Genomic DNA, 12,677 nt, shown 5'->3' with positions numbered 1-12,677 from the left:
TCTATATAATATATATATATATATATATGATATATCTATATATATATATATATATATATATATTATATATTTGATTATATATATATATATTCTCTCTAGATTGGACGTAGGAATCGCTTTTGAGAATCCGAACCACTTTAAAACCATCTTTTATTTACTCTCTTGCTATACATTTCCATATCACGTGTAACTTCTAAGCTCGCTTAGCATTTTGCATGTATGAGTCGTTGGTGTCAAAATCAAGGATCAACACATTTAGTTTTCTTTTATACATCCTGCAGGTTGGTGATGTTGATAAGGACCATAAATGTTGGCAAAGGTCTGAATGCATAAAGGAACAAGAAACCACTCTCTCAGGTCAACATAACTTCTACTAGATCAGATGTTGTTGTTGAAACTGCAGCAGCCAATCAGGATTTGCTGCCATCGACTTGTACATTCTCAGCATACAGTGTTGTCCTTGTGTATTCCTTTTATATAGAAAGATGATGAGCTAAAATGGCAGGACTTCTCGCCTTTGAATCATATGATAATGATGTTTCTAGCTACTAATGTGCACGCAATTTAAGTTCCTCCTTTTTCTCCGCATGAGAGGTTTCTGCGGTATTGTAATTGTGAGCAGTGTTTTATACAGTGTAGTTTAGGTTAAAAAATTTGAAAGAAATGAAGATATCCTTGGGTGGTGTGGCTATGAAATTGAGATTGGATGTTATGGTGGCACTAGAGAAGTGTAGCTTTGAGGTTCTTATAGCATTCCTCAGTTTTATCAGCAGTTGCAAATTATGTTATATTTTTAGTGATGACGATTGAAGTTTTTTGTTGGCTTTTAGGCATGTTGAGTAACTATTGAAGGAAGGATTGGTTGATTGGTGCTTGGTATTCTTTTGATTGTTTATTCAATTGTTGGTGTGTGAGGGATGAGCTACTCAATAGGAGAATGAGTTACATAAAGAAGATGTGTTGTCTTGGAATGTGCTTAATAACTGAGTAATACTACATCAACAACTCTCTCTAACAAACTTTCTCTTATAACTTCGACGTGGCAGCTTACAATTGGTTAGTTTATAATTAATTAGTGAGACTCATGCAAGACCCATGTGAGATTCGTTGTGAACTGACTAATTGCAAGCTGCCACGTCAGAGTTGTGAGAGTTGTGAGAGAAAGTTGTTGGTATAGTATTATTCTTTATAGCTTCATGCATCATGATCGCAAGTAAAACAACTTATTCACTGTACTTAACAGTTTTATTAGAGTGTTTTATGAAAAGACATAAATACCCGTAATCAATTTAAATCAATTTATTTTTAATTTTATGTAAGAAAGGTTATGAAAAAGGTCTAACTATCAATTGATTTATATATAGTTTATTAATCCATTTTATATTTAATTAATTAAAAAAATAATGCAAACAACATCAACATATCAATCACGTAAAAACTATAAAATTCACTAACACGTAATGTAACTGAAAGGGGTATATAAAGAATATCACATGAACATGAAGTTCACTACTATAAACCCTGTACGTTAAACTTGAAAGTAGAGAAGCATGTCAGAAATGCAATCAAAGAGAAGGAGACCCGACCTCAGGTTCCAATTTATTGGAGCATTTATGTACTGTTTTCTCAAGTTATTTTTATTTGTAGGACATTTGTTTTTCTGGGTTTATGTTGTCATGAGGATGGAATTTATGTTTCCATGATGCTGGATATATTAGTTTTAGCTACTCTTCATTGTGTTGACGGTTTAACTCCTAATCATTCTATAATTGCTCAGTTTTTAAACTCAATATCATATTCTGGGTTCATACTGCTTTACTGAGATTAGATTTTCTCGTTTCTGGGTTCATAGTGTTTAACTTTATATCTCTCAAAGATCACTATCTCGGTTTCTAAGTCTTTTTATTTACTGTTTTGCTCCTTATTTTCCCTTCACTTTACATATATAGCTTTAGCTTTAGACATACAAAAAACAAATATAGATAACAAAATCAGAATATCTACCCAATTCTAAACAGAAGATTGTAACCAACTTTATATATATAAAGTTGGTTACAATCTTCTGTTTAGAATTGGGTAGATATTCTGATTTTGTTATCTATATTTGTTTTTTATATGTCAAAAGCTGCAGCTCACTAAGTGTTTGATAAAAGTTCTCTATGAAATTAACAAAATAAAGAAAGAAAATTTTGTTAGCCACTTTGAGGAGTTTGTCACTCATGGGGATTTCCCTTATAGATGAATTCTGTTTTTTACTTGAACCTTATGGGAAAATTTGGCCCCTCAATTGTACTTCTTGTCGAAATTCCTTTTAGCAATGTGTGTTCATTGGGGCTTTCTGAGATTTTTGTTTATTGTTTGTTAATCTTGTAGGAGGTGTGAATGGCTGTTTTCATTGTGCTTGGCCCTGTGAAATTTATCCTATTAACGTTATTTTTGTGATTACACTGCTAGTTATCTAATCACCCGCTTTCAATTTTGTTTTAGCTTCAAACGCATGACAAGGTTATCAACAGCATTGAAATGTGGCTTTGTTTCTCCTTTTTCTTTTTACCCTATTTCCTAAGGGAACGTTGTATCTGAACTTCTCAGTTGCAGGCTTTTGTTTAGTCACTGAGAAACTGTGATGCTTCTTTTCTCAAGTATTTATTTATTTTCAGATGAAAAGGTTGAATAGTGAGAGACTACAGATGAATGAGAGAGAAGAAGAATATGGGACCAAGCCTAACTTACTTTGTTTTGGAATGAACATTCAGTTCACTCAGATTCATTTCAGCTGTAAATATAAATGCAGTTAGTTTAGGTTTCCATAAATTCAGGTTGGCTACGACTTAAGACTCTATGCTTGCAAGACTAGATATGTTTATGTCAGATCTTTGCTCTCTCTCTCTCTGAAAAATCAAAATGCTGATTAGACACTTGAATTTTGCTAAACGATTGACAGCCTTTCATCAATATCAAAAGTTCCACATCCGCCTCTTAACCACCACAAAGTCAAATCATCCTCACCTCTCCAACTCCACCACCACTTCCCCAGTCAATCCTGCCCACCTCCTTCGAGTCTGCACTGTCCTTTACCAACAACAAAACTCACCTGAGTCACGCCTCCACTCAAGCCTCTCCACCTGCAACTTCAACCTTACTCACGAATTCTTCCTCCAAGTCTGCAATAGCTTCCAACTTTCTTGGCACCCCATTTACCTCTTCTTTCAATACACTCAAAAGGCAGACCCACATTTTACCCACAATTCAATCACCTTCAACAAGATGGTGGACATAATAGGTAAATCAAGAAATATTGATCTGTTTTGGGAGGTTTTGCAAGAGATGGGACAGCGTCGTCTAGTAAATGATAAGACTTTTAAGATTGCATTAAAGACTTTGGCTGAGGTTAGGGAGTTGAAAAAGTGTGTGAACTTTTTCCATATAATGAATGATTGTGGGTGTGATTATAGTTTGGAGAGGTTAAATAAGGTGGTGGAGATTTTGTGTTCAAGTAAACTTGTTGTTGAGGCCAAGTATTTGGTTTTGAAGTTGAATGAATGGATTAAGCCAAATGGGATTACTTATGGGTGGTTGATTAAAGGGTTTTGTGATGTGGGTGACTTGATTGAGGCTTCCAAGATTTGGAACTTGATGGTTGATGAAGGGTTTATTTCAAGTGTTGATGTGGTTGACAAAATGATAGAAACTTTTTTCAAGATTAATAAATATGAGGAGGCCATGAAGGTTTTTCAGATGATGAGAGTCAAGAGAATGGATGAGTTGGGGCTCTCAACTTATAGACTTGTGATCAATTGGATGTGCAAAAGAGGAAAAATTTCTCAAGCTTATGTGATGTTTGAGGAAATGCTCAAGAGAGGGATTGAAGCTGATAATTTAACATTGTCATATGTAATTTATGGGCTTTTAGCAAGGGGCAAAGTTAGAGAGGCTTATAAAGTTGTTGGAGCTGTTGAAAAATCAGATATTAGTGTGTATCATGGATTGATAAAGGGGCTTTTGAAGTTGAGGAGGGGAAGTGAAGCAACACAAGTGTTTAGAGAGATGATAAAGAGAGGGTGTGAGCCTACAATGCATACCTATATAATGTTATTGCAGGGGCATTTGGGGAAGAGAGGGAGGAAAGGAGTAGATCCATAGGTGAATTTTGACACCATTTTTGTTGGAGGTTCAGTGAAAGCAGGGAAGTCATTAGAAGCTACCAAGTATGTGGAGAGAGTGATGAACAGAGGAGTTGAGGTACCTAGATTTGACTTCAATAAATTTTTGCATTATTATTCTAATGAGGAAGGTGTGGCTATGTTTGAGGAAGTGGAGAAGAAACTAAGGGAGGTGGGGTTGGTTGATTTAGCAGATATATTGAAGAGGTATGGGGAGAAAATGGCATAAGATGAGTTCATAGATCTAATTGTGAATTTTACTTGTATAAATTACTAGACATAGCATATTGCACTACTCGAGTCATGATTTATCTTTCAGAGTGAGTAGAGCAATGATAAGCAGTCTGATGGTTGTTCAATAGAATTTTGTAATGTCAAAATATGAAATAAAATCAATAGTTGATATTACACAGCATTGTAACACCATATAATCTGTTTCATTCGTGGATGGGAGATGTGTGCTTTTGGATTGATAACAATTTGATCTTCTCACTCATGAAATTGTTTTATTTGTTAACATGTGAGATTAACCGAGCATTCAAGATACTATAAATAAAGATGGTCATTATATTAATACTATATTTTCTCTTCGTTTCATCAAAATTTTTAAGTTTAATCTCTTTGTGTCCAACACCAAGGTTATAAGTTAAAGAGCAATTTTCTTTTTTAATTCTTTTTTTTTTCAGAGATTTAGTAAATGTTTAACCTTAAAATTGTGAATATATGTATGTACTTTTTTTTTTAATATAAATTATTACATTTACGAAATTGAAATGGTAATTATTGATAGAAAAAATAACATAATCCAATTCATCAATCTAATGGATATAATAAAACTTAATATGATCATTATTATGTTATGTCACATCAATTTATACTATATATAATTTTTATTTCCTTAAATAAATTGTATTGATATAATAATTTTTTTTAAATAAAACAAGTGGGAATCAGGGATTACAAAATATCTCTGGGAATCAGGGGAACGAAGTATTAGTATGCTTCCCGCATCAAACAAATAATAATAATAAAATAAGCCGTTATAACAAGAATTGCAACGGTCACCTTTTCAAATATTCAAAATGAAAACGAAAATCCCCCCAATTTAACACTCACTCTCCAAACTATATAAACCAAATTATCTTACACACAATTACAAAACCCTAACCATTTTCCACTTTTTTTCCTTCTAACAGTTGAAGAAAGATCTAAATCTCAGTCCTAAAATGGCTGAAAACAAACCAGAAGCGAGGAAAATCCCAGTCTTTACAGTAATAAAGAACGGTGCCATTCTCAAGAACATCTTCGTCATCAACAAACCACCACCACCATCACCCTCCATCACGGCCGTCGAAAATGAAGAAAACTCAGTTCAAGACGATGAAGAGGAGGAGGAGGAAATCTTGATGGTTGGTCGACATCCAGATTGCCACATCATGTTGACTCACCCTAGTATCAGTAGATTTCACCTCCAGATTCACTCTAAACCCTCTTCACAGAACCTCTCTGTCATCGATTTATCGTCTGGTTTAATATAAAATCCTTGATTTTAGGTGGTGATATCTTCATTTAATTTTCATGCGTTTGTGTTTTATTTGGAGGGTTTTTGGTACTTGATGGATTCAGTACACGGGACGTGGGTATCAGAAAGAAAGATTGAATCTTGTGTTCCTGTGGACTGAATGAGGGAGATACTATAAAGATTGGTGGGTCAACTAGGATCTATAGGCTGCATTGGATACCTTTGAGCCACGCATACGATATGGATAAACCGTTTGTATCACCCTTGGATGTGCCCGTCGCAGAAGAGAAAGAAGAAAAATCAAGTGAAACGCATCAGGTGAGTTTACGGCTTACTAGTGAAAATGATGATGCGCATTTGTTTTTAATTAAATTTTCTTGATGTCTTTTAGCTTAGATTATGAATTCAAAGTAAATTTTTCTTTTGTAACAAATATAGAATGGTACTGGAAGGAATGAAGAAGAACTTGTTGAGTGTTAATTGTGATGAATAAAGTAGTTGAAGGTCTTTGTTAAGTTGTTCTAGTTTTCACTCTGTCTTGGTGAAAAAGTGAATTGAGAGTTCATTGGTAGTGGAACCAAAAGAAGAATTGAGTTTGGGTTAACAGTGAAAATGATGAATACCCATTTGTTTTTTTTCTTTCATTAAATGCCCTGACTTTTTTCTGCTGGATATGAATTGAGAGTAAACTTTTCTTTTGTAATAAATAACATGTTGGGTGGATAATTTTAGGTGAAAAGCTTATTTTGGGTGTTTTTTAAATTGTTCTTCTTTTTGTTTTCGGACTGTCTAGGTTGAAAATCTGAGCCATTTCAGATTGGAAAGAGTGAATTGAGTGGTTCATTGGTGTGGAACCAAAAGAAGAACAAACATGCCAGGTGCGAAGATATGATTGCATGTTCAATGTTAGATTAAAGTGCTTTGAAATGTTCTTGATATCTTCTGTTTTTTCTGTTTTTACTTGGCATAGGGTTTGATTCTTTTTCAACTGAAAATTGGAACAACTTGAAAAGAAAAAGTCATTGGTGGTGGAAGAAAATGAAGAAGAATTTGTCAGGTGAGAATTTTGGTTGAAGAACTAAGAAGATGACTAGAAAATAAATTTGAGTGTTTGTCCAAAATTTGTGACTTATATTCTTCTTTCCTTGTACAGGATGAGATTTCATTTTAGTTCATGATAAACCAAGTCATCTCTGGATTGTTTTTGGAGGGGATTTTTTCCTTGTTTTGTGATAGAGATCAGAGTTCTTCCGGAGCAGAGATTCCATTTTCTGGGATTGTACCAATAGACTTGGCTTGTCCTCTGGGGGTAATATGTCAGTGCCTGAAGAGCAGCAAATTGATAAAGAGTAAAATCCCTGTCATGGTTCTATAACAGAATTTATGCCAGAAACTGAAAATTTAGAGAGTTCCTTAAGATTAGGGAAAAATTCCAGGTTTACTCTGGCAAAACGGAAAACCAGTCCATTGCAAGAAGACAATGTAATGAAGAATAATTTAGAAGTTTGGGCTGGTTCTCTATGAAAGAGTGTATGAATTCATCTCGGTTTTAGGGGGAGTTGATCAGAGATCAATACTGAACAGGTCCACAGAGAAAATGAACCCCTGCTGTCCGTCGTTATGCAACCATCTGAGGAGAAAGCAAGAGAAGCCTTCGATGGACAAAAACTTGAATTTGCTATCGGTTTAAACTCTGTTGCTCTAATGAAGAAGGCTTTCCAGAAGCTAATTGTCTGAAGCTGGAAACCACAGCCCAGGGCAGCCTTGAACAGAAGGAAATACCAAGCTTTTGTTCTTTCGTTTTGAAGAGTCTTTGAACTCGTCTTTGCCTGTTGGGGAAGTACTCACGGAGATTACGGATAACAAAAATAGCCCTCCACATCTCTGTTTTATACAAAAGGAGTTGAAGACCAAGAAAACTCTAAGTTTCTCCACTGAGATCAGATAGAAAGCTTAGCTCACATAGCTTTGGTCAAGAAGAGGTAAACCAGCGAGTGTTCTACAGATTCAAACTGGTAGAAGCGAGGAAAGACACAAGAAGTCACAGTAAGCTGATGTAGAACTGCAGATACAGGAGGATATTGAAAACAATCAATTTCAAAGATACTTTTGCTGTTTTGAAGAGGAGGGAAGAAATCTTTACTCCAAACAAGGAGATTTCTCCCCAATACTCTTCCACTAAAGTCCTTGAAAAGAAGGGTAAGCTGGAAAAAATTAAGCCTTCCAGGTCATACAGAAAATCCTCCTCAAAGGTTACTATTAGCCCCAATATCCAGCCAGAAGAAGACTTGATTTCTTCAGACAAAGAGAACCAGACACCAAAAGTTCTCCAAGAGCAGAAATTAGCAGGACATGCTCCTAGTAATCAAGTGAACTTGAAAGATGAGAGGGCGATAATGAAGAAAAGAGCAGAAAGGGTGCCATTTCAATCCCTTGTGGCAAACTTTTCAGGTCGGAGGGGATCAGAAGCCTCACTTTCTAATGCCACAACAAGAAGCAGTCATTCTGTCAATTTGTCTCAAACCATGAAGGTCACTAATTCCTCGTCCATTGGAGAGAGAAGGAGAAGCTGGGCCATGGTAGTGGATGCCACTACTCTTCTAGACAAGGAGTCAAGGAGATCATTACAGCTATTACAAGGTCTCAAGGGGACTCAATTGATCATTCCAAGAATGGGTAAGATATCAAATTATAAATGGTTTCCTCATTTGATATTATATTTTCTGACATTTAATTTTATCAACTTAGTTTACTGCCGAGTTATTTATTTTTCCTGAAAAAAGGATTATTGTCTTTTAATGCTACAGTCATAAGGGAGCTGGATTGTTTGAAACGCCGTGGTAGTCTATTCAGAAGAACAACTGAAGTTTCCTCAGTGTTGGAATGGATTGAAGAGTGTATGGTGAAAACGAAGTGGTGGATTCACATTCAAAACTCAGTGGAGGAGGGAAGGCCAGTTGCACCAACCCCTCCTGCTTCTCCTAGGTCTCTATTCAGTGAAGGGAGTAGTGGGAGTTTTCCTTGTGGAACTAAACGCTGGGGGGTATTTTCTGCAGCTACTACAAGTTTTACAGAAATTGTTTCACCAGCAGCAGAAGACCATATCCTTGATTGTGCTCTTCTCTTCAGGAAAATGAAAAATGATAGACAACTCGTCCTGCTCAGCAATGATGTCACTCTGAAGATCAAAGCCATTGCAGAGGTAACTCTATTTCTTTTGAAATAACTGTCTCTAATGTTGTTATGTTTCAGTCTTTTGAGGGCTTTCAGAGTTTAAATAGAAGCAGTGTGAGATATAAAGTTCGTTAATCTGTTTGTTTCAGGGTTTGATCTGTGAAACAGCTGAGGAATTCCGTGAGAGTCTAGTGAACCCCTTCTCCGAGAGGTTCTTGTGGGCTGACAGCTCGCCTAGAGGACTTACATGGTCGGTCTTAGATGACGTAGTTTTGAAAGAGAGGTACAGCCGTGGCCCTTTGAAGAAGACCTCAAAGGGAGGAGATGGTGCAAAAGGTTTGAAGCTCATTCTGCTGCATAACTCTCATTATGCACAGATGAGAAGTTCAGTTCGATAGAAGAAGAACAGTTTTAGCTTGTACTTAAAAGGATCATGCTTCAGTAGGATTGTTCCTCTGGACAAACTGGTGCTTGGAACTTTGTAATTGCTAATGAGTGCATTGCCCCGTATTCTAAACATCTCTTGCCACTCCAAATTTGTTCTGCTATTTTTATGACTAAGGATATTTAATGGACATCGGTGATAACAATAAGCAAACCTTTTTTATCCACATGCATAAATTAAAAAATTGTATCAAAAGTCAAAACTTGTAAAAATTAGATCTTCCTAAACATTAGTTTTCTCCAACCTACAAAATTGGGGAATAGATATCAGTTAACTCCATGGTTGTCAAATTGTGGATCAAAAATCTAATTTTTCAAATCATGTATCGCGTATTGTATCGTATCATATCGCAGAATATGTTTTTTTTTAAAATAATAATAATAATAATAAAATTTTTCTAAAAATTAATATCATTCTCATGATTAATTAACAAATTTTGAGGTATTATCGGCTTTAAATTATGGTATTACATAATCAAAATTAATCACAAAATTAAGAATATATATCATTTCCTCTCAACCATTCATATTATTTTCAAGATCAATGTCAATATCTATAACTTCACTTGTGTTATTATTACCATGCAAAATGGACAACACATCTTCCTTTTCACTTTTTCTATGCAAAATTGATAAATTTGGACAGGTTTTAGTGAACCGAGTTGGGTGACCCGAATTTGACCTGAATTTTTTTTGGACTTTTGGCCCAAATTAATAAAGTCGTATCGATTTGTATCGATATTTTCAAGGATACAAACGGATACATATCATATCGTAGAATACATATCAACATATCGAAAAGTTTAAGATACACTCTCTGATACGTATAGTTGACGACCCGTATTGAATCGTATCATAGGATATGTATCGCGTACAGTATGATACTAACAACCATGATTAACTTTATGCCAACCGTCACGATAATATAAAGGTTGCAAGCATTTTACGGAATTTATTGGGTGCATGGTTGTCAAATCGTGTATCGTATCGTGTACGAAAACCTAATTATTCGAATCGTATATCGCGTATCGTAACGTATCGCAGGATACACCTTTTTCAAAAAAATAAATAAAATAATAAAAATTCTCTAAAAATTAATATCATCCCCATGATTAATTAACAAATTTTGTGGTATTATTGGCTTTAAATTATGCTATTACATAATCAAAATTAATCACAAAATTAAGAATCTATATCATTTCCTCTCAATCATTCATATCATTTTCAAGATCAATATCAATATCTATAACTTCACTTGTGTTATTATTATCATGCAAAATGGACAACATATATTCCTTTTCACTTTCTCCATCCAAAATTGGTAAATTTGAGCAGGTTTTAGTGAACCAGGTTGGGTGAACCAAATTTCACTTGAAAAATTTTTTGGACCTTTGGCCTAAATTAATAAAGTCGTATCGATTTGTATCAATATTTTTAAGGATACAAACAGATACGTATCGTATCGTAGAATACATATCAATATATCAAAAAGTTTATGATACACTCTCTGATTCGTATCATAGGATATGTATCGCGTATCGTAGGATTCTAACAACCATGATTGGATGAAATGAGTTTATAGGTAGTTTTTTAAGTCCACAATCAAATCCAAGGTTTCTAATTTTAATGCTGAATTAGCGGTTAATCTGAATAATAAAATAATTGGCATGACCCTTGCTTTCTTACCCTTAGATTGACAAAGGTCATTTTTTATCGTCTTTGCACTATAAAAGAGCAAAAAGCAACTCAAAACCTGGAACCAGCATTTTGCTTCATCTCTTTCTTCAAAAATATTTGTCATGGTTATGAAGGTACATGGTGTGTATTGAAGATGGTTTTTCTGAGGATGTCTACATTTTGTAATGGCTTTGGCTATTATTTATGAAGAATGATGTAATATCAATAGGAGATTCAGTAGCTTAAATGGCTGTCATTAAGTTCTTTGATGTGTTCTCCCATGGTTAGCTTCTGGGTGATTTTGGGTAATTTATAGTGTGATTAGTTATATAATTATAGTGTACAATTATTATAATTAATATAATATATTGTTTTAGAAATCCTTAATTTAATAAAACAAATACTACTAATAATAAAATCTATTAATTTTATTGATGCATTTCATAAACTTAATTAAAATCGTCAAAATTACTAATAAACGTTGGTAGTGCTAAGAGGCCTAGGCCACCATAATAAAAAACAAGATGAATACAGTTTTAAAGTAATAAACTCTTGTGGCCAAGCCGGCAGGCCACGAGTACTTACCAGAGCCCTGACGTCGGGATTAGTCTCATACCTTCGGGTATGTGGAGACCCAAGGCTTTCAAAAGAGAAAAAGAAAAAAAAGTAATAAACTCTCAACTAGAAAAGTTTACAGTAACACAGCTAATTTTTGTAGCATTTCAAGATTTTGTGTTTTTAATGGAGTTAAAAGAAACAAGTGTGAAGAAATCGGGGTTTAAATTGTGTTTATTTTGCATTTAAGAGTGTGAATACTGGTTTAAATTATTAAGACCGACTATGTTTGAAAAGCGACACTTAACTCTTCTAAATGAACGAAATTTAATAATAAACTAATTAAATTCAAATGCTTTAAAAATAGACATTAACAATAACTCAATAAGTAGTTATTGCATGAAATAGGAGTTAATTCCTTTGTACTCCCTATGGTTTCAATTAATATTTTTAAGGACAACAGTTTCAAATACTAGAGTTTTGGTCTCTTTCTTTTCAAAATAATACTGTCTTAGTCCTTTAACTTAATAAAATGTTAATTGATTATTAAATTTATGATACAAATGCCCTTTTTAAAAAAAAAAAAGAAAAATTATTTACACAAACAACACTAAATTAAATAAACATTTTACACACTAAAAATTCAAATTAAGTAAACACATTATATACTACAAATTCATCACATTTATATAATTTTAATTTTCAAAAGTGTAATGCGTTAGTGTGTGTGTATACATATATGTTTAATAATATTATAATAAATTTAAAAGAGGGTTTTTTTGTCATTTAAATATAAATTTAATAGTGAATTAATGAGTTAACGACTTTTTCTCACGCATAAAAAGTTTAATGACACTTTCTTACCCTCAGATTTTTAAAATACCTCTATTATGTTTATTTCTGGTTTGGGTGGAAAATATAGTGATTTACGAAGAAGAAAAATCCCCTCTTTTTCTTCTCTTCTTAGTTTCTTTTATTGTTAGCAATTGCTGTTAGCATTGGGGAGTGCCAATGACTAGAAAATCAACAAACAAACCACAAATACTGCAAATAAACATTCCTCAATCATCTTTCAACCCAACAAACACAAAAATTGAATGAATCAAACTCAATTAATCAATCAAAACACAAAAAACCCTAGG

The 12,677-nt window shown here is 34.0% G+C and overlaps 2 pseudogenes; both read left to right on the top strand.

Annotated features, from left to right (window-relative positions):
* Nucleotides 1-1,533: 1,533 nt before the first annotated feature.
* On the top strand, nucleotides 1,534-4,504 carry LOC116146409 (annotated as a pseudogene).
* Nucleotides 4,505-5,346: 842 nt separating this feature from the next.
* On the top strand, nucleotides 5,347-9,417 carry LOC116146438 (annotated as a pseudogene).
* The last annotated feature ends 3,260 nt before the right edge of the window (nucleotides 9,418-12,677 follow it).

Source organism: Pistacia vera, unplaced genomic scaffold, assembly GCF_008641045.1.
Source record: "Pistacia vera cultivar Batoury unplaced genomic scaffold, PisVer_v2 Contig478, whole genome shotgun sequence".
Lineage (NCBI taxonomy): Eukaryota > Viridiplantae > Streptophyta > Magnoliopsida > Sapindales > Anacardiaceae > Pistacia > Pistacia vera.
The sequence above is the reverse complement of the archived record's forward strand: the minus strand, read 5'-3'. Positions and strand labels throughout refer to the sequence as shown.